The sequence below is a fragment of the Epinephelus fuscoguttatus genome, linkage group LG1 (assembly GCF_011397635.1).
Source record: "Epinephelus fuscoguttatus linkage group LG1, E.fuscoguttatus.final_Chr_v1".
Classification (NCBI taxonomy): domain Eukaryota; kingdom Metazoa; phylum Chordata; class Actinopteri; order Perciformes; family Serranidae; genus Epinephelus; species Epinephelus fuscoguttatus.
The window spans coordinates 52,626,950-52,649,138 of record NC_064752.1 but is presented as its reverse complement, the minus strand read 5'-3'; the positions used below and the strand labels follow the sequence as shown (position 1 = coordinate 52,649,138).

General features: G+C 41.4%; 1 protein-coding gene and 1 long non-coding RNA gene across 2 annotated transcripts in view; one reads left to right on the top strand and one right to left on the bottom strand.

Moving 5' to 3' along the window:
• The window catches only part of LOC125886092 (dihydropyridine-sensitive L-type skeletal muscle calcium channel subunit alpha-1-like), a 542,543-nt gene that overhangs the window by 36,129 nt on the left and 484,225 nt on the right, over positions 1-22,189 (top strand). The gene's annotated exons all lie outside the window — the stretch shown is intronic.
• LOC125886178 (uncharacterized) lies at positions 19,048-19,742 on the bottom strand. The gene is made up of 3 exons (XR_007449008.1): positions 19,504-19,742; positions 19,272-19,331; positions 19,048-19,163 (listed from the first exon to the last, which is right to left on the bottom strand). It is a non-coding gene; the product is annotated as an uncharacterized LOC125886178 (long non-coding RNA).

Genomic DNA, 22,189 nt, shown 5'->3' with positions numbered 1-22,189 from the left:
TCACAGGCATGGCTCCAGGCACAAAATTTTCCAGGGGGCGCTATGTCGCCATTTGGCCCCGTCCACATAGAACACTGCCGAAATATCAAATTTTTCACAAGACCAAACGCGTGTGCCAAATTGGGTGAGTTTTTGAATTTGGGAAAGGGGCCAAATTGGGGATGAAATGTTCGTAAGAATAATAATAAGAATTAATATGAGGTCTAGGGGGTAATTGGCCGTTTTTGACTACTTTTCATTTTACCTTTAAATTTCACCTTAAAAAACTCTTTACCTTGCCTTGTTTGGTATCATTCTTTTCAGCGCAACTTCACCTGTGTGACTTTACAGTTATTTTTTCATTTTGACATACTGTATTAACACACTGGACCTAAAATCACACAAAAAAAACATAAAATCTGAGTAGGAAAAAGTTTGCTTTTTTACTGTGAAAACCACAAACATATCTAACGAACCATTTTTGTAACTTAGAATAAAAATATAAAGTGTAAACTTCAAAAACATACGTCCAAATTTAGCAAACAACAACGTTATATATAACTATTTACATTAAAATGCAAGCAATGCCTCAAGCGTTTTTGAACAACTAGCCTATTTACAAAACAATAAGATGCCACACAAATTATTTGTCAAAGGGAAAAATGCCAGCACTCACAAATGTCCTTTTGGTAAATTTAATAAACCAACTTGGGTGGCAGTACCAGAAACACAGACGTTTCGACAGAAAGTCTTCTTCTGTTGAAACGTCTGTGTTTGACGCTGTTTTTGGCCGTGCACCTTTCTACGGGATTTATTTTGAGAGTGCTTGCTTTTCTTCTACGTGATTTTACACAAATTATTTGTGCCACTCTGAAAAACAGTTCCTGTTCACCACAACACACTACAGGAGGAGGACACAACAGGAAGACAACAGGAGGACAACAGGAGGAGTGACACACACTGTGTGGCTCTGCTGCCTGAGCAAACGGAGATCCGGACCTGGTGGGCGTGCCCTGCCACACCGTCTGCTCCTGTGTGCGGACCTCCGAGTACCGCTCAATGCGGTCATCGGAGGCTCATTTTCCTCTCTCCTCTTCCAAAACACACTACACCACACACTAACTATACACTCCAAACAAGCTAAACGTCACAAATCCCAACTCTATCTGTGATCACGATTGCTGTCTCTCTCGCTGCTGTCTCTCTCGCTGCCGTCACTCCCACGACTTTCCCCTCTTCCCCAGCAACAAATGATGTGTGTTGCCATACAATTTTGTGATTGGTTGACATGGTGCATTTTTCAACCAATAGGAATGGGGGTGTCATTTTTGTTTTTTGGCTGTTGTTGTTGCCTTCAGCACTTTCGTCAGGCCGAACGGCCCATTTTTACTGTTTCTTCCTGTGTCAAACGCGGCTCAAATGTGACAACAATATTCAGGAAAATCATGGCGTTTATTAATTATCATAAGTCCGGTTTTATATGGCCTATCAAGATGATTTAAAAAGTGGTACAAAGTTTGAAGTTTGCACTTTCCACACAAAATGAAACAGAGACTCAGCGAGGCTGCGTTTTGCTGCTACGTCGTCTCAAATCGGTAACGTGATTTTGACGTGCCAGCGCGGTTCTGGACTGTAGAGGGTTAAAGCTGCAAGCAGCTGTGACCGGGCCCTCGCTCTCCTGCGTCTACGCGGGGGGACAGCAGCGCAAATCACTGAAGCGGTTTTGTGAAAACTCAGAGTAACTTAACCCTGACGTGGTGTGACGTTTCATCTGCCTACTCCAAAAAAAACCCTATGGGAAGGGTATGTTGAAAATTTCAAGGGGGTGCTATAGAGGCATTTTGTCACCCCCCATGGGCGACGCCCCTATCAGATGTATGAGCTCGCCATTTTTGACCTGTGTATCAATTTCATGTGAATATGATGTCGCTGAAGCCATCAAAAAGCCAAACATATTTGGTGGCGAGGGCAATGTCATAGTAGCCACACCCCTTGACATAGAGAAAAGCTTTTAATAAGTTTTGATCAGCATGGTCTCAGGGGCTGAGGCTGTTGAGCAACCAGGGGCTGTGGGGAGACCCAGAGCAGGCATGGATTGGTGGTGTAAATGTGGGGCTTACTGGCCACTTTATTAGATACACCTGTGCAATCTAATACAAGTCAATACAACAGCTCTGCCACACATTCTGCATTTACAAAGCTTTTACTTTTTCAGCTTTTGTCAGAAAGGTGATTATTCTACTTTATTATTGAGGTCATAGTGGGTGGTGTTGGTGTATTGGAGTGCAATATATTTAAAAGTGTGACTAATATTTTGTCCTCCTTAATTAGACAAAATTAGGAGGCCACCTCAGTACACCACCACCATTCACTACGACCTCAATAATAAACAAAGCAGAGTCACCACTTTCTAGACGATGCCAACAATAACCGAAAATTTATAAGCTTCAGGGAAAAAATCATGGTATAGTCGTTTTACTGGATTGCATTAGATTACACAGGTGTACACAAAGTGGCCAGTGACTGTATGTTACATACGTACAGATTTCCTCAAATAGTAGCCGGGGCTACTATTAACAAAATAATAGTTTGGGACCAGGCTACAAATACGTGCAGGCTACTATTTGAAGGAGGCTTTCAATTAAAAAAATTAAAAAAAAAAAAATCACAGCCAAATTTGAAAATACAAATACTGTATTTTTTTTTTAAATTTAAACAGCAGAAATATTTATGTAAACCTGTCTTTACAGTGAAAATGAATATTTCCTATATAGTATTACAAGGAAAGTACTGTATTATTTATAGTAACAATGTTTACATTAACAGTAAAAATAGTTTTTTGGTGTTTTTGTAAATCACCAGTATTTACTATTGACTACACCACAGTGTACTAGTTGTCCTGCCTTGAAACAGCGAATCATCTCATCCTCTGTCCCATCTGCAGCCACCGTGATGTCACACACTTTACAAGATAACATGCCACAAATTAATTTTAAAACTAGGCTACATTCGTAAGAATGACTTTTTATCTCACAATTTTGATTAGGAATAGCAATTTCTTTTTTTCCATTACTGGCGAAAATGGGCTTCCATAGATAAAGATGGTTACACACCCTGAGCAGCCGTCATATGCCAGCTGTTTCCACTTGCCACACAATAAATAGAACATAAGTCTTTAAGCTGGTTAATATTTTCTCCATCAGCTATCATTCTAAACAACCCTGTTGCCATACATATAACATGAATCTACTTACACATTATTTACATATTTAACAATGTCAAACACAACACAGAAGACCCAAAGCAACCACATTGACTACATCTCCCAGAAAGCCCAGCGCTCTGGGAGCATGCGCGAAGCAGTCTCGAGATGGCAGCACGGACATGTGAAGATATGGCCTGTGTTTACATACTGCACTAGCCTTGGACTAATACGTTCATTGCATCAACGTCTTGAAAACGAACCCTGTTTTTGTTTGGGGGCATAGTCACAGATTTCACACTGACTACCAATGTGCAATACACCTCCCAACTGGTAAAGTGGCACTGTGGCGCAGTAGAAAGCCGGTGCACTCATTCATTGCAGGACGAAGAAGGGGTGAAGAAAATTTCAAGACATCCCGAGATAAAATGCATGTTTACTGAACAATGACGGATATACAAACACACGGTAACCCCCGTACACCTGCACATGCACGAAACACAACACAATGCTCGACAACAGACCTCGGAGTCAAACATTAGTACACATTAGCTCAGCGAGTGTTCAACCACCAGCATGTCTCGGCTAACATCGACCACCGAGAATGCTCCCGGGAGTTAGCGAGAGATGCGCTATACACACATTAGAGGCTGAACGCTTATAACGCTAATAAACAACAAATTATAAGTTACCTAAAGCACGTCGGGATAGCGTGGTGAACATCAACACACAACCATTTATTAATAATTCAGCCGTAACAACTGTGTGGCACAAACTCAGTGCTTTGGTTATAAATAATGTCGGGCTCGGTTCGGCTTCAAACAGAAATATGCGGCTGTGCCGCACTCTAACACACACACACACACACACACAAACACACAGAAAACCGGACATTATCAGTTTATAAAAAAAAACCCGGACGCCTCGGACGGGACGTGAAAAATGGACATGTCCGGGCAAAAGAGGTTGTGTCCTCCTCCTGTAGTGTGTTGTGGTGGAACTGTTTTTCAGAGTGGCACAAATAATTTGTGTAAAATCATGTAGGAGAAAAGCAAGCACTCTCAAAATAAATCCCCTGGAAAGGTGCACGGCCAAAAACAGCAACAAACACAGACGTTTTGACAGAAGAAGACTTTTTGTCGAAACGTCTGTGTTTCTGGTACTGCCACCCAAGTTGGTTTACTAAATTCACCAAAAGGACATTTGTGAGTGCTGGCATTTTTCCCTTTGACAAATAATTTGTGTGGCATCTGATTGTTTTGTAAGTAGGCTAGTTGTTCAAAAACGCCTGAGGCATTGCTTGCATTTTAATGTAAATAGTTATGTATAACGTTGTTGTTTGCTAAATTTGGACATGTGTTTTTGAAGTTTACAATTTATATTTTTATTCTAAGTTACAAAAATGGTTCGTTAGACATGTTTGTGGTTTTCACAGTAAAAAATCAAACTTTTTCCTACTCAGATTTTATGTTTTTTGTGTAATTTTAGGTCCACTATGTTAATACAGTATGTCAGAATGAAAAAATAACTGTAAAGTCACACAGGTGAAGTTGTGCTGAAAAGAATGATACCAAACAAGGCAAAGTAAAGAGTTTTTTAAGGTGAAATTTAAAGGTAAAATGAAAAGTAGTCAAAAATGGCCAATTACCCCCTAGACCCAACTTTTTGTCAGGAGGTGCGAAGTTTGGTGCAAATCAGTCAAATCGCCAAGGAGGAGTTCGAAATAGTAGGTTTTTTCATTGTTTGCGATTTTGCAAATGGAAATTTAATGGGCCAAAAATGGTTTTTTGCATTGAAAATAATGCCACCTGCTGGTCATTTTTGGTGTGTGAGTTACAGGGGCCAGTCTTTACCACCCCTGTCATTTCATTTCCATAAGTGTTATGGTGTTGGCACAGTGTCAAATATTAATTTAGACTGCCACCACAGCACCACCTAGTGGCAGACCGGTAAATCCCTTGTCAGATATCCTCAGGAGGGCATTGACAATAATTGTTCTAAGTTTCGTGTTAATCTGAGCAACTGATGTGGAGATATAAAATACTTCAATTTAAAGAGCGCCACCTTGTGGTTATCACCTGACATTTTGCACAGAGCCTCAGGGGCTCATGGAGAAGTAGTAAACTGAGTTTCATGTCATTGAAACACACCAATGTGGAAATATGCAACACTTCCTGTTTTATACCAAACCTGCAGGAAGCTGCCATTTCATAACTTGAGTATTCTTTGGAATATCAAAATTCTTTTAATAACTTTTTGTCAGAAGAGTCCACAAATGCTGTGTGTAAAGTTTCGTGCAAATCGGTGAAATTGCTGAGGAGGACTTCAAAAAAGTAGGTTTGGGATATTTTGCCAATTTGCGGAAAAAAAACTATTGGCGGAAATGGGCGTGGCCTATATCACGAGTTTCAGCAGAATTCACTGAAGGCGTGGATATAAGGTTTTTGAATGTGCGACAAAGTATATAAGAGTTATGACCCAAAACGCACTGTCCTAGATTATAGCGCCACCTAGTGGTGGAAATTCAGGACGACAATAGATTATAAAATTTTTTGCCAGACCTAACGCGTGTGCCATATTTGGTGAGTTTTTGAATTTGGGAAAGGGGCCAAATTGGGGAGTATGTGCGCATAATAATAATAATAATAATAAAATAATTAAAGCTGCAAGCAGCGATGAACGGGCCCTCGCACCTTCACGCAACTCGGGGGGGCTGGCAGGACGTCTTCTGACGTGTCAGTTCATTTCTGTCAAAGTTAGACATCCCTATGACACAGAGAGAGAGAGAGAGAGAGAGAGAGAGAGAGAGAGAGATGCAGGTAATGACAGTAGCTTACAACAACATTAATGAAAGTAATAATATTATAGTTATAGTTCTGGTTACTGCGGTACAATATGTTGAAAGTATGTATTAATACCTGGCAGTATACATGTGTGACAATAATCATATGTGTATAATAACAGAAGAAGTATAATGACTAATGATGGCAGCAGCAGCAGGAGGCATCTGGCGGGACCACGGCAGCAGCACAACCACACACGTCACGCTGTCCAGGCACCGCTGGACACCACGATGAACGGGCCCTCGCACCTTCACGCAACTCGGGGGGGCTGGCAGGACGTCTTCTGACGTGTCAGTTCATTTCTGTCAAAGTTAGACATTGCATGCAGGAGTGACTTTGCATATCTTTGATACAGTGCTGGAATGACATATTTCACATTTTGAACCACTTCCTCTTTCCACCAGAGGGAGTTGGAGAGCGCAGTAATTATACATCATGTTTTTGTACATCAAATATACACCACAGCATTTAACTTTCAGATAAATCAAAAGATAAGTGTTTGAGACCTACTTCCTGTCACCACTAGCTAACACTATGAGTATCAGGAAATATGGTCATATAAATGTTTTCAGGGCAGAACTAATATGAATCATCTGAAGTTTGATGGAGATCAGAACATTTACGGCAACAATATAGCAATTTCCTGTTTCATGGTGAGACCTCAAAATTAAACCCTCTGCAGCACGTATTGACACTAATGATATATCATATTTGTGTACATCAAATACACACCACAGCACTGAAATTTCAGGTGAATCCAAAGATAAGTGTCTGGAAAGAAGTACTTCCTTTCACCACTAGGTGGCGCTATGACTATCATGGAATATTGTCATATAAATGTGTTCAGGGTGGGACAAATATGAATCATGTTAAGTTTGGTGGACAACAGACCATTTACTCCAAATTTATAGCAATTTCCTGTTTCATGGCGAGACATCAAAAGTAAACCCTCTGCAGCGCGCATAGACACTAATGATACGTCATGTTTGTGTACATCAAGTATAGACCAGAGCACTGAAATTTCAGGTTAATCCAAAGATAAGTGTCTGGTAAGAAGTACTTCCTTTAACCACTAGGTGGCGCTATGACTATCAGGAAATATTGTCACATAAATGTGTTCAGGGTGGGACAAATATGGATCATGTCAAGTTTGGTGGACAACGGATCATTTACTCCAAATTTATAGCAATTTCCTGTTTCATGGCGAGACATCATAATTAAACCCTCTGCAGCACACGTAGACACTAACGATATGTCATGTTTGTGAACATCAAATACAGACCACAGCACTGAAATTTCAGGTTAATCCAAAGGTAAGTGTCTGATAAGAAGTACTTCCTTTCGACACTAGGTGGCGCTATGATTATCAGGAAATATGGTAATAAAAATGTGTTCAGGGCGGAACTAATATGAATCATGTGAAGTTTGGTGGAGATTGGACCATTTATGCCAAAGCTACAGCAATTTCGTTTTTCATGGCGAGACCTCAAGATTCAACGCTTGGCAGTGGGCGCGCCATTCAACATTGGGCAAATCCTGTGATAACTTTTGGTCACAACATAGTCACGCTTACATACAGTAGTTTGGAGCCAATCTGATTAAATCTGTAGGACAAGTTCGTTAATTTACAAGCCCTGGAAATGGGCAAAAACGCACAAAAGTGGCACAAGTAAATTCAAAATGGCGGACTTCCTGTTGGGTTTGGAGTATGGCTCCAAGAGACTTTTTTGTACGTAACAGAGTGTTACAGGTGCCTACCAAGTTTCATACATGCAGGTCAAACCAGCTTTGGGGGCTGCTTAATTGAAATATTCTAGGGGGCACTGTTGAGCCATCTTGGTGCATCAAAGCACAAAAATCGTATCAGACAACAGGACTTGCGACCTGTGATGTGTATGCCACGTTTGGTGAGTTTTCAAGCATCCCTTGTCCCTTCAAAACAACATCGTGTTTGATGGCGAACAAGGCGGCGCCACGGTGACAGCGTTTGATGAAAACTAAAAAGCTTCATTTTTAAGCATCATCAAGGTCTAAGGACTTAGACCAGCAAGTTTGAGGTGGGTCTGATTGACCTGCTAGAAGCGCGACATCAAAGAATGTATAAAGTAGCTTTCTGTTGCCAGAAGGTGGCGCTATGGCGGTGATTCAAAATTCTTCTGTACATGTGTTCAGGGCTGGACTGTCATCATATGTGTGAAGTTTTGGCAAGATATTCCCACGTGGAGTCAAGTTACAGCAACGTTTATCATCACGGCGAAACATCAAAGTTCGCTGCCAGGCCGTGGCCACGCCCTTTGACGAAAACTCACAGTTTCCACAATAAAGCATCATCAACGTCTTATGACTTTTTTCACCAAGTTTGAAGTGGATCTGGTCAAGTCTGTAGGAGATGTACATTAAAGTCTAAAACATGACATTTCCCATTGCCAGTAGGGGGCGCTATGTTTATCTCTAATTATTGACATGTAGATGTGTTCAGGGCGGGACTGTCATCAATCCTAACTTTGACGCCATCCCACGGTCACACGCATTGACAAAAACTCAAGCTTTTGATAACTTTTCATCTTCAAGGTCTTGGGATGGGATACACCAAGGTTTGAAGTCAATCGGATGAAATCTCTAGGACTAGTTCGTTCATTTACGACCCCTGGAAATGGCCAAAAATGCACCAAAATTGCACAGTAAATTCAAAATGGCTGACTTCCTGTTGGGTTTAGAACATGCCTCCAAGAGGCTTTTTTGTACGTCTCCGGGCGTTACATAAGCCTGCCGAGTTTCATACATGTAGGTTAAACTAGCTTCAGGGGCTGTTTCCTCAAACTTTTGTAGGGGGCGCTACTGAGCCATTTTTTGGAACCCGCACACGAGATCCTTAAAATATCAAATTTTTCACCAGTTCTGAGATGTGTGCAAAGTTTCATGAGTTTTTGGGTATGTTAAGCCTCCCAAAAAGGCAATTCATTTGGAGGAATAATAATAATAAGAATAGCAATAATAATAACTAGAACTGCAAGCAGTTATGAACGGGGGCCAAGCCTCCCTGCGCAACTCGGGCCCAGGTGTTGCGGAGCCCTTGGAAGTCGGCCCAACCAAACATCACTAAGCTTTATGGCTGGCCTCAGGAGCGACTCTTCATCACGCTCACCAAATTTCATGCGAATCTGATCAACTCTCATGTCACTTGATGTTTCTCTGTTTATAGCGCCCCCTACCGGTTAATTTGTGGCAAATTTGGCACAGAGCCTCTGGTTGACGTGTGAAACAAGTGACTTGAGTTTGACGTTGATAGCTTTTACTTTGACAAAAATATGCAACAGTATGTGTTTTTTAGCTAGCAGAAAAAAAAATGTTTATTTATAAGTACCGCATTTTTTGGAGTAGCAAAATTCTTTTGATAACTTTTGATGAGGCCAGTCTGGAGATTGTATGTGCAAAGTTTCAAGCAGATGGAGCTTAAACGCTAGGAGGAGTTTGAAAAATTAGGTTTTTGATGTGTAGTGACTTACTAAGAGACATATGCAGTGGGAGTGGGCGTGGCCTATGTCAGAAGATGCAACTCTATTTAGGGAACACGTGGATATAAAGTTCATGAAGATGTGTTTTAAAATGTGGAAGTTACAGGCCAAAACGTGTTTGCCTCCGTTATAGCGCCACCTTGTGGAGTAGACACAGAATATATACGAAATTCACAGGGTATATATAGAATAGCACACAGACCACCCATACCTTTTGGTCTGGGTCCACCACCTTTTGGTCCACCACCCATACCTTTTGGTATGGGTGGTCTATGTGCTATTCTATATATACCCTGTGAATTTCAAAGCCCTCAGTATAAAAATAAATGTTTGTTGTTGATCTTGTAATAAGTCACGCCCACTTTGACCAGTCGTGATAAACTTCAAGTTATGGCCTCAGGAGTGACCCAGCATCATACTCACCAAATGTCGTACAAATCGGTGCTGCCATTTGAGAGATAAAAATTTCCCATATTTGCAGCGCCCCCTAGTGGCCAACATTAGTCAAATTTGGCTCATACCCTCAGAGCCACATGCCAAGCAAGGATCTCAGATTTAGTGTTGTTAGCATTTATTTTGACTGAGATATGCAACAGTTCGCGTTTTTATAGGTGGCCAGCAAAATGTATTTGTTAATAATTTGTGCATATTTGTACCGAACAAAATTATTTTGATAACTTTAGATCAGGTCCAGCTGACGACTGTCTGTGCCAAGTTTCACGCCGATCGGACAAAATCCCAAGGAGGAGTTTAAAAAAGCAGGTTTTCCAGTTTTCATGATTTTGTGAAAAAAAAATTTAGGCGGAAATGGGCGTGGCCCAGCCCAGGTGATTCAGCACTATTCAGGGAATCTGGGGATATGAGGCTGTTGAATGTGTGACATACAGTGTGGGAGTTATAGCCCAAAATGCATTGACCTTGGTTATAGCGCCCCCTGCTGACAGACCTATGTCATTTTTTGTGGCTGAGGTACGTGCAGGGGTCTGGACCAACCCTCCAAATGGCACCGCCCTCCCTTGCACGGTTTAGCCTGCAGCATCACTTTTACCAACGGAAAAATAAAAATAGAGAAAAACTATAATAATAATAATAAAAACCCGAACAAAAACAATAGGGTTCCCAGCACTGCTGGTCCTGGGAATCGCGTATGCTTGCATTCGCGGTTCCCAGGCCCCGCGGGCGTGGCACCCTAATAATTAAAAATCCTTGCATTTCAATAGGGTCCTCGCACCACTAGGTGCTCGGGCCCTAATTATAAAAAACCTTGCATTTCAATAGGGTCCTCGCACCGCTAGGTGCTCGGGCCCTAATAATAATAATAAAAAATCCTTGCATTTCAATAGGATCCTCGCACTGCTAGGTGCTCGGGCCCTAAATAATAAAAAATCCTTGCATTTCAGTAGGGTCCTCGCACCGCTAGGTGCTTGGGCCCTAATAACAATAATAAAAAATCCTTGCATTTCAATAGGGTCCTCGCACCGCTAGGTGCTCGGGCCCTAATTAAAGCAGCGATGAACAGGCCCTCACAGTCCACGCGCGTCGGGGCATGCTGCCGTTGGGGGGCGTGCACCTAGATGTCTTGTCAGCTGTAATAAATTAAAAAATAAACGTTATCTCTTACTTACATTTCCAGTATACAGGTAGGCACCCAACCCACGTATGTATTTTTACAAAAAGTAGAAGCTGAACACATGCCCAATAGTTCAAGGTCTTCTGACTCTTTGAAAGTTGGCATTGTGTCTCTAGCTCAAAGTATGAGGGACAAGAAGACGTTGAAAGTCGATGAGTTTTGATTTTCCAATTTACTTCCATTCATACCAATTAGACTGCCACCAGAGCGCCACCTATTGGCCGATTTGCACCGAATTTTGCACAAACCCTCATTGTGCCATGGAACACAATCAGCAAAAGTGTTGTGGTAATCCGACTGTATTTGGTCAAGATATGAAAGACTGTCTGTTTTGAAAACAATGTGCAGGAATTTATTGTTTTATATTTTGGCCGATTTTTGGCCGATCAAAATTCTTTTAATAACTTTTTGTCAGGAGGGTTGACAGATGCTACATGCAAAGTGTGGTGCAAATCGGTCAAATTGCCTAGGAGGAGTTCAAAAAAGTATGTTTTTCATTTGTCGCGAATGGAAAGTTATGGCGAAAGTGGGCGTGGCTTACACCACACAATTCAGCTGAATTCAGAGAACACGTAAATAGAAGATTTAACAATGTGCGACATATGTGGGCGTTATTAGCCAAAAACGCTTTTGCATTGAAAATAGCGCCACCTGCTGGTCATTTTTGGTGTGTGAGTTACAGGGGCGAGTCTATACCACCCCTATCAATTTTATTTCCATAAGTGTTATGGTGTTGGCACAGTACCAAATATTAAATTAGACGGCCACCAGAGCGCCACCTAGTGGCGGATCAGTAAGTACTTTGTCAGATATACTCAGGAGGACATTGACAACAATTATACCAAGTTTCGAGTTAATCCGCCCAACCGATGTTGAGATATAAAATGCTTCAATTTAAAGAGCGCCACCTTGTGGTCATCACCTGATATTTTGCACAGAGCCTCAGGGGCTCATGGGGAAGTGGTAAGCTGAGTTTCATGTCATTTGGATACACCAATATGGAGATATGCAGCACTTCCTGTTTAGAACAAAATCTGCAGGAAGTTGCTATTTAATAACTTGAGTATTGTTTGGAATATGGAAATTCTTCTAACTTTTTGTCGGGAGGGTCCACAGATGCTGTGTGCAGAGTTTCATGCCAATCGGTGAAATTGCCTGGGAGGAGTTCGAAAAAATAGGTTTGCGACATTTTGTGAATTTGTGGAAAAAAATGGTAGGCAGAAATGGGCGTGGCCTATACCACAAGATTCAGCACAATTCACTCGATTATAGCGCCACCTAGTGGTGGAAATTCAGGACCATGTGGAACCGCCCAAAAATATCGAATTTCGGATGTGGCCGGACGAATGTGGAAAGTGAGAAGCATTTTGAAATTTGGGAAAGGGGCGGAATTGGGACACAAAGTCGGGTAAAGAATAATGATAATAATAATTAAAGCTGCAAGCAGCTGTGATCGGGCCCTCGCTCCCCCATGCAACCGTGGAGGCCTGAGGGACGTGGGGGCTGTGGCATGCAGCGAGAAGGGAGAAAAAACCTGGCAGGAGCGAAAAAAAGCAATGTTTCGTTCATCCACCAGGTGGCTCTACGAGCGTGACCACATGTGGCCAGGCGTTGAGGGTGGGGCTCTTATCATGTACAGAAATTTTGAAGCAGTTTGGATGAATTATGTGGGAGAGAGAGCTGCTTGAATATGGATGGCGATGGATCAAAAATGGCAGCGCCATAGCAGCCACGCCCTTTGACCTACAGACATGCAGAGCACAACTTTTGATCAGCATGGTGTCTGGATGATCTGTAAAAAAATTGAAGTCGATTGGATGAAATCCCTAGGACTAGTTCATTAAAATACAACATGTGGAAATCATGCCAAAATGACAAGTCAAAATCAAAATGGCCGACTTCCTGTTTGGAGTAGACCATTGGTGCTAGAGACTTTTATGTGTGTGTGGACAACATACATATGTGTACCAATTGTCATGTTCCAACTCCAAAAAAACCCAATGTATCGGGAGGGGTTTTTGAAAATTTCAAGGGGGCGCTAAGGAGCCATTTTGTACCCCCCCATGGGCGACGCCCCTATCAGATGCAAGAGCTCGCCATTCTTGACCTGTGTGTGTCAATTTTCATGACAAGATGAGGTCGCTGAAGCCATCAAAAAGCCAAACGTATTTAGTGGCGAGGGGGAGGCGCCATAGCGGCCACGCCCCTTGACATAGAGAAAAGCTTTTAATAATTTTCCATCAGCATGGTCTCTAGATGATCTGTAAAAAAATTGAAGTCAATTGGATGAAATACCTAGGACTAGTTTGTTAAAATACAACATGTGGAAATCACGCCAAAATGACAAGTCAACATCAAAATGTCCGACTTCCTGTTTGGAGTAGACCATTGGTGCCAGAGACTTTTATGTGCATCTGGACAACATACACATGTGTACCAATTTTCATGTTCCAACTCCAAAAAAACCCCTATGGGGAGGCGTTTTTGAATATTTCAAGGGGGCGCTATAGAGGCATTTTGTCCCCCCCATGGGCGACGCCCCTATCAGATGCAAGAGCTCACCATTCTTGACCTGTGTATCAATTTTCATGACAAGATGAGGTCGTTGAAGCCATCAAAAAGCCAAATGTATTTACTGGCGAGGGATTGATAGTCGCCACGCCGCCACGTGGACACCATTAGACGTAGCTTCACAGCGTTCATAAGGTAGCTTCACCAACTTGTTCTGCATGCATTAGAAGTGGAATGAAGTTGATGCGGTCAAGTTTCTGGCATTAGTACATGTTTGAAGCTGCTGAGATCAAATATGTGGGTGTGAGAGCCGTTCGAAATTCGATGGCAAGAAAATGAAAAGTCGCCAAAATTTGTCACGCCCTAGTGGCCATGCCCCTTGACATAGAGAAAACCTTTTAATATCTTTTGATCAGTATGTTCTCAGGATGATCTGTACCAACTTTGAAGTCGATAGGACGAAATCTCTAGGACAAGTTTGTTCAAAAGTAAGTTGTGGAAATCGCTGTAACGGAAAAATTCAAAACAAAATGGCCGACTTCCTGTTGGGATTTTACCATGGCGTCAAGAGACTTTTTTGTGTGTCTGGGTATGATACATGTGTGTACCAAATTTCATTTGCCTACGACAAACTAACCCCAATGGGGAGGATATTTTAATAATTTGTAGGGGGTGCTATTTCGGCATTTCGCGCCGACCATGTGCAACCACCCAAAAATATTGATCAAGAAATTAGATGAGTTAATTTATTCCTCTTCCTTTATTTTGAGGAAGAGATGACAAAAACAACACAAAACAAAATAAATCTACTGTGTAAATATGTACAAAATGTTGTTTTAGATTTATGAGATTTATGAAATCCAATATGGCTGCTGCCAAATGACGCCACAATATGCAAATTAGATGAATTAATTTACTCCAACGACAAACTTTGGGTCATGATGAATATTTTTCTCATTTACAGTATTCCTTTATCTCTCACCACTTTCAAGCCACAGTCTTTTGAAATGTTGAAATGAAAACTGAATATTTTCCTCAATAAACTCTGGCACCTGAAGGGTTAAAATGGAGAATGTGCCCCTGTCATGTCTGCATGTAAGATGTAGACACGTACACACATCATGTTTCTGTGAGTTTGTGTGTGACAGCGGTTGCCATGTGCACCTGGCAGAAGAGCAGAGACCCTTTTTTAGTGGAGATTTAACTCCTCGAACAAGTTCTTCCCATTCCAAAACCGTTGATAAAGTTATACAGAAGATCTCTTTAGCATCAGTTGAGGTGGCATGTGTGCGTCTTTAAAGCCGATACAATAAACAGTGTAGGAGGAGATGGTTTTTTTAAGAGCATGTTTGAGGCGAAATCTTACTTTGAAAGGGCAAATAGCTCACTTCCTGTTGGATTTAGGTCATGGGTGTCAGCGCGTGATTTGTATGTCGAACAAGCCAGTTTTGGTTTGATATTTCTACGACATTCCTACGGGTCACAGTGGCCATTTTTGTGCGCCTAGGTGGCGCTAGAGAGCCCATTATGGCACTTTAGGGGTTAATAATGTGTATTTGCTGTTTCAAATGAAGATTCTGCTGCTGTAATCTGTCCTTTAAAGATTGTGAGACACACACACAAACACACAGCTGTGTGGCCATGTCTGTGTGTGCAGCCGTTGTCATGGCGATTAATGACTTGCCTGCACCTGAGGGGCACACACAGAGCTCATGAGAGCAGATCAGCAAAGGCTGTTTATAATGGGTTTGAACTCCTCCAACAAGTTCTTCCCATACCCAAACCATTGGTCTAATCAAGAAAATAAAGTGATGATGAGAGAGAGCCACTTCTTGTGAATGCACGTGTCATGTTTTATATTTCTAGAGTCAAAAATGTGGTCACAGGAACGAGTAATGTGTTGCACCTCAGCTGTTTCCAGAAATTTCTCCTCTAAGTTTACATGGGAGTGAATGACAAAAAAAATCGGTGCTCCCTTCGCTTTGGAGCCACTCAACAAAAATGTGTATGTGTGAGAGATTCCATGTCAACATATCTGTGAGCAGGACAAATTTTCCTACGTTTTTTGGAATAAATTGTGTATGTACAGTGAAAATTGTGGTCATGGCAGCGAGTTAAAGACAAAAGTTTTAGACGATTTTTAGAGCCCTCTCCACTCTAGCTCACAGCATTCCGTGCAATACACACCCATTATAAACTGACAATTTCTCCACATTTGCTCATGGTACTTTGAGAGGCACAGATTAAAAATGGTAAAAGATATGAAAAAGATGAAAACATGAGTGAATAGATGAGACCTGTGGCAACATTTGAGAGTTGGAATGGAGTCTGTAGCACAAAGTATGGAGATGCTGTAAAGGCTAGAAAAAGCCCAAAGATTGGTCCCTTTCTCCCCTTGCTGCCATTCATTTCCTATGGGACAGCTTTCGAAGATCGTCAGGGCGTTTTGTGACATGTCATCTTAAGGAGCCCATAAAATCCAAACCATTCGAGTAATGAAAAAGTTATACCGAAGATCTGATTAGCACAAGTTGATCTGTAATGTGTGCGAGTTTGAAGCCGATACAATAAACAGTGTAGGAAATGTTTTTTTTTGGAAGAACAGGTGAAATCTTACTTTGAAAGGGCAAATAGCTCACTTCCTGTTGGATTTAGGTCAGGGGTGTCAGCGCGTGATTTGTAGGACTTGATGAGACCAACACGGCAGTTTTGGTTTGATTTTTCTAGGACATTCCTATGGGCCGCAGCGGCCATTTTAGTGTGCCTAGGTGGCGCTAGAGAGCCCATTTTGGCACTTGAGGGGTTAATTTTTTGATTTTCTAAAATTTTTCGCAAGGTCTTTTTTTTTGGTGATTTTTTGAGCATGTTTAGGGGGTCAAATTCCAGCTCAAAGAGGCGGCGAGAGAAAGAATAAACGCAGCAAAAACAATAGGGTCCTTGCCTCGCCTCTGCTCTGTGAGCAGTCCTCTGCCTTCGGGCTCGGTCCCTAATTAGTAGTATATTTGTAAAAAAGCTCACACTGTGGTATTATCCTAAAAACAAACAGATATCAATCATTCAGTCACGCACAAACAAACAGACAGAGAGACGTGCTGCCATCTTGGATAATCTAGGATTGATTATGATTGAAGTTCACAGCGCAATGTTTAGTTTGTAATGTTTGTAGGCTAATGTCAGTAAAGTGAAAATACTGAACGGCTTGCTCGTACAGACAGATACAGATGCTCATTCGTTCAGTACAATAATTACCTTAGTCTTCAGCAAGTGTTGGTGCTTGAAATTGCATGTCCCAGCCATAAACTGTGGTCCGAGCGCAGGTGATTTCCAAGGGGTTTCGATCCACAAGTGTTGGAGATAAAGGCTTCCCAGCCAAACTGTGGTTCCAGCGTAGGTGTTTTCCAAGTGGTATCTGCGCATGTGTAGCTTGCGCTGCTAATGGTGCTCACAGTATGAATGGGTAGTGGAAACAACGTGAAAATAAACAGTAGAAATGTGGGAAAAATGCAAAAATGGCATCGTGGCTATCTGCACATGACCAAGATGAAAGCCTAAGTGCAAGTTCAGAGCAATAGGTCAAAGCAGTGAGGAGGAAAATGGATGATGACAGACAGATGGAGGGACAGAGGTTTCTCCATTTAAATCATAGAATAAAGGCTGTAGTAGTATGTGATAGATGGAAAACACTGATATATAATGTTTTGATGCTGTTTAAAATGCACTGCATGAAAAACCAGATTATCGACCCTGTAAACTCCTGCCAAGTTCCATGATTCCCGGCAATTCACACCAGTTTACAGAGAAGTTTGCCTGTGCCTTAAACTGCCAGAAAGGAACACCAGGGGTGGGGGGTGGAGGGGGGTGAGGGGAATGATGAGGATGTGGGGGTCACACCTTCATGAATGGCTGTAATTAGCATTTGAATGTTACTGCCGTCTGGCCTGGCTGGCCTTATACAGACACCCATTGGATGACACCACAGACATTTGAAAGGAAAGATCACTTGTGATTGGACAGTAAATCTGTTGCTACTTGTCACATGTGGGTCATTATAATACATGTGTTGTATGCCCCTCCCATTTAATACTCCTACCATAATAATAATAATAATAATAATAGTTATACTAATTATAATACTAATATATATGTATATATATATATATATATATATATATCTATATATATATATATATATATATATACATATATATTTATTAATTATATATATATACACACACACACTATATTTGTATTATATAAATAATTATAATAATAATAATAGCAGGCTAATAATGATGTTGCTGAAAACTACACTGCAATCAATATTAACTGAGAAAAAACACATTTGCCAGGAACATGTTGAAAAAAAGTAATGGTTTATTAAAAAACATGACAAAAAACAGAAAACACTCAGTCTCAACACTTTCAACAACCAGTGGTTCCCTGGTCTGGGTCACACACTGGGCCCATGTTGACAACAGCAGAGGAGCGGTCGGCCCGCAGGTCGAGGGCTATGCTTCAGGCCTCATCAAATGTCGCTTTGCTGCATCGGGGTCATATTGGGTCAGTGCCAGTCTATCTGAAGGTAACCCAATATGAAGTCTTTTGTGGTGTGTCGCCACATATTTGGGGTTCATCTCCAGTCTCTCCTGAAGTCTTCCACATAGGTCGGAGAGCTTGTGGCTCCTGAAGGATGGAGGCCTGACAATCCATCCAACTTCCCCGTCAACGGAGTGATCCTCTTCATCAGACATCATGTCTATGGTGATGCCCCTCCAGAAGTCCACTTCCTCTGTGGTGGCCAAGACACTCCTTCTCGCTTCAAGCAGCTGTAAACACAAGTAGTGCTATTAGTACTGCTCTGTAGACACAATAACAATAGACATTTCTGCTGATATATGGGTCAATGACATGACATGCATATTTTTGTGTCTGAGTGCAATATTTCCTTTTAAATCAATTAAATCAATTCATGGCATATATGACTATATATGCCATATACTATAAAACCTGTTCAGTTTGAATATATTTTCAGTTACATTACAGTGAACCCTATCAGTCTATTGCATTGCAGCCTATTCCAGTTGCTTCTATCCAGTTTTTGATTAATGCATTTATTTACATATTTGTATGATTATTTTTCTGTATTTAAATGTTTATGTGCAAAATAATTTTATATATAAAATGCATTTCATCAATTTTGAAAAGACTTTTTAAAAATACCTGTTAAGAAGCTTTATTTGTCATTGACTCATATACATTTTTTGGACTGGTCCCTCAAATGGACTTGTGTGTGTATGTGTCACACACATACACACACAAGTCCTCTGTGCAATGACAATATAGTAAAATTCTTATAAATCTTACCCTCTTCCTTCTCTGTCTGCTGCGGGCTGAACTCTTAATGGCTGCTGCCTGGTTCGCAAGGTCTGGTTGACTGTACCTGAAGTTCCTCCGGACAGTCTCATAGTATGTCTTACAGGCCGCTGGGAGAAAAAATATATATGTTAGAAAGAATAAAAACTAGCCACAGGAAATTAAATAAAAACAACAAACAAAACACATAAAACCTACATTTTTTCTTTAAATCTTACCCTTGCTCCGGTTCATAACGCCTGTTATTTCCTTCACTTGTGAAGGCGCCGGACCGTTTCCTATAAAATACAAAATAAGTATTGTATAAATAAATAAGACAAAATGAAAGTCCCTTTGGTGAACAAATATATCCAGGCTTAAATATTTTTCCACAATCAATTTTAATTTACTCAAGAGTTGTGCAAAGCGGAAATTCTCTTAAAAATAGCAGACAATTTAATATCTACTTACCGCAATTTTTGGATTGTGCACTCGTCTTTTTTTCCTGGTGGGCTCTTCTCCTGAAGAACAGTTTCGGCTGTGCTCCTCCAGGGAAATCAGTCTGGCATTGATGTCAGCCATTTGCTGCCTCACCTCAACTGCAAACTGCGTGAACTGTGTCATGTGTTGATTTAACTGGCGAGACAGCCCACTGATGGCACCCAGCAGTGTCTTCTCAAGGTCTGTGGTGGGACTTAGTGGAAGCTGTCTTTCTGTAGCCACTCCGGACAGTCTTTCTGCAGCCAGTCCAGACAGTCCTCGCACAGGAGTTTCGGGAGTGAAGTGCAGACGCCGTCCAGCCATTGTAAAGTTAGAAGTTCTTCCCCTTCTTTGGTGTTCAAAAAGTGTAAAACTGTTGTGAAAACATGCCGTGTTTATATGCTCTTGTCTCGCGAGACCTTCCACGTGACCGCGACTTCGCATGTGATAGGATGCCTCCTCCCTCACACACACACACACACACACACACACACACACACACACAAACACACGATCCTGATTTGCATTTGTATAGCTCACAGCATTTTCATTTACATGTGAAAACCTCACACAGTCCAAGGGGCTGGGGGGGTCAATTGCCAAGGCTTTCTCACCTTGAAAGTGCCAGGGATTGAAAATCCACATCAATTCCAGGAAGTTATCGGCAGTTTTCTGTGCTGACTGTAAATTCCTGCGAACAGTCGTTAACTTGAACTTCCAAAGCAATTTACAGTGCCAATGATTGCCGAAAATCCCACTTTTCATGCAGTGATGGAGATTCTGCTCCTGTAAGATCTGCCTTTGAGATTGTAAAACACGCATACACAGGCATGTGTTTGTGGGGGAGTGTAGCCGTTGTCATGGTGACTAATGAGCTGCAGCACAGCTGGCAGGGGCAGTCAGAGGGAGAGGAGATCAGAGAGCAGATCAGCAAAGGCTGATTAGTATGGGTTTAAAATTTCTCGAACTAGTCCTTCCTATTCCCAAACTGTAGGTCCAGTCGTCAATCTGAACATACCAGCAGAGAGATACACTCGTCCCGAATGCAGACATGTAGCTTTTATGCTTGTGGAGTAAAAAATGCGATTTGTGTTGCAAGTTAAAGATGTGTTGGCCCTCACCTTTTTTCCAGAGATTTCTCCTCTCAGTTTACATGGGAGTAAATGAGAAAGAAATCGGCGCTTCCTTTGCCTGGGAGCTCACTGACCCAAATGTCTAAGTGTGAGTGATCCATGATGACACCACTGCGACCAGGACAAATTTTCCTACATTTTTAGGTATAAATTGTGTATGTACAGTGAAAATTGTGGCCTTGGCAGCCAGTTAAAGACAAATGTTTAAGATGATTTTTAGAACCCTCTCCACTCCAGCTCACAGCATTCTGTGCAATACACACCCATTATAAACTGACAATTTCTCCACATTTGCTCATGGTACTTTCAGAGGCACAGATTAAAAATGGTAAAAGACATGAAAGAGATGAAAACATGAGTGAATAGATGAGACCTGTGGCAACATTTCAGAGTTGGAATGGAGCCTGTAGCAGAAAGTATGGAAAAGCTGTATAGGCTAGACAAAGCCCAAAGACTGGCCCTCTCTCCCCCTGCTCCCATTCATTTCCTATGGGACAGCTTTTGAAGGACATTTTGTTGCACATCACCTTTAGGAGCCCATAAAATCCAAACCATTCGAGTAATGAAAAAGTTATATACAAAAGATCTGTGAAGCAGGAGTTGGCCTGGCATGTGTGCATGTTTGAAGCTGATACGATAAACAGTGTAGGAGGAGATGTTTTTTGAAAAAGAGAACTTTTGAGGCGAAATTTTACTTTGAAAGGGCAAATAGCTCACTTCCTGTTGGATTTAGGTCAGGGTTGTCAGCATGTGATTTGTAGGTCTTGATGAGACAAACATGCCAGTTTTGGTTTGATCTTTCTACGACATTCCTACGTGCCGCAGTGGCCATTTTTAGTGTGCCCAGGTGGCGCTAGAGAGCCCATTTTGGCACTTGAGGGGTTCATTTTATAAAATTTTTCGTCAGGTCTGACAAGCGTGCCAATTTTGGTGAGTTTTTGAGCATGTTTAGAGGGTCAAATTCCAGCTCAAAGAGGCGGCAGGAGCTGCCTACTAAACATACCAGAAACAATTTTCTTATATACGCATACATCTGTCTGTATACAATATCTGAAAAAAGTAACAAGCATGTAATAGTGTCACACCCCTACATACTGTCCACTGTATGACATGTCATAAAATCTAAAATCAAATAAAATAGAATAGAGAGAACTTCATGTCCAGCAGCTCATAAAAGACAAAAAACAACCACACTTCCCCTCATCACAACAACACAGTTGTATTCAAATAAACATAAAATAAGTTAAAATAATCAATCAATCAATCAATCAATCAATCAATCAATCAGTCAATCAATTTTATTTATAAAGCCCAATATCACAAATCACAGTTTGCCTCACAGGGCTTTACAGCATACGACATCCCTCTGTCCTTAGGACCCTCACAGCGGATAAGGAAAAACTCCCTCCCCCAAAAAACCCCTTTAACAGGGAAAAAAAACGGTAGAAACCTCAGGAAGAGCAACTGAGGAGGGATCCCTCTTCCAGGACGGACAGACGAGCAATAGATGTCATACAGAACAGATCAACATAATAAATTAACAG